This window comes from Eumetopias jubatus, unplaced genomic scaffold (assembly GCF_037043125.1).
Source record: "Eumetopias jubatus isolate StellerSeaLion01/CBP00866 unplaced genomic scaffold, mEumJub1_p1.0 scaffold_9, whole genome shotgun sequence".
NCBI lineage: Eukaryota > Metazoa > Chordata > Mammalia > Carnivora > Otariidae > Eumetopias > Eumetopias jubatus.
Genome location: NW_028274815.1, coordinates 48,612,948 through 48,614,288, shown reverse-complemented (window position 1 = coordinate 48,614,288; position 1,341 = coordinate 48,612,948).

The window sequence follows — 1,341 nt, the reverse complement described above, 5'->3', positions numbered from 1 at the left end:
ACACACACATACCATTAATCCTATCTACATATTAAAGGGTTAAGATCTTAATTGTAATATAGCTTTATGTGCTCTTTTACTGGTGAGACAATATTTTATTATATGGATGTACCATAACTTTTTGAACCATTCCTCTGATATTGGAAGCTTAGGGTATTTCCTTTTTTTCTTTTTCTTTTTGGTTGTAAATGATTTGTGCTGTGTTTGCGCACATCTGACTACTTAGGATAGAGTTCTGACAGTGTAGTTACTATTCCAGAAGCTATGGGAATTTTTAAGATTTTTGGTGCATATTATAAAATTAATTTCAGGAAGGTTAAACTCATTTACATGTCCATTAGCATGAGAATACCAATCTCACCTCACTTTTAGCCAATATTTTTATTTTTTTAATCTTTCCTAATTTCATGAAAAAATTACTGTTGTGTTTTAATTTGCTTTTCTTAGATGACTAATGAGGTTGAACATATATTTCAGATGCTTATTAATACTTGTCTTTCCTTTAAGTTGGGATTTCTTACATTCTACTAGATTTTCCATTAGTGTTGCAAAATTTCCCTCATTTCTTTGAACATGCTTTCAAGACATTAAGGTATTACTTTTTAATATTTAGTATGTTCTTATGGTAACCAATCTTTCCTCATTGTCTTTGTTCTTTGGTTTTGTTTACTATTTTTATTTTTATTTATTTATTTTTTATAGATTTTATTTATTTATTTGACAGAGAGAGAGACAGCAAGAGAGGGTACACAAGCAGGGGGAGTGGGAAAGGAAGAAGCAGGCTTCCCACAGAGCAGGGAGCCTGATGCGGGGCTTAATCCCAGGACCCTGAGATCATGACCTGAGCCGAAGGCAGTCGCTTAACCAACTGAGCCACCCAGGCACCCCTTATTTACTATTTTTATATAACTGAGAAAAATGTTGATAAATTTGATTGTACAAAATTAAATTTTTGGCATATTATAACAATATAAAAATAAACTGCATTACCTAAAAAATATTTCCAACAAAATATAATATTTTTCCATTGAAAAATCTAAAAATGCAATAAATAAGTACAAAAGGACAAAAACACAATAAACCCGAGAAACAATTTAATTTCACCAGCAATAAAATGAATTGAAATGAAACATCAATGTTTAAATTTTATCTATCATACTAGCAAATATTAAATGATAATACTGCTATCTGCTGGAAAGCAATTTGGTAATATCCTGTGTATTAGGAACTTTAAAATAGTCATATTATTTGTCGCAGTAAGTACACTCTTGGAAAATTATATTGAATCCATTAGAGATGTGGTTACAGATGTGGGTACAGGTATACTTATTACATCATTAT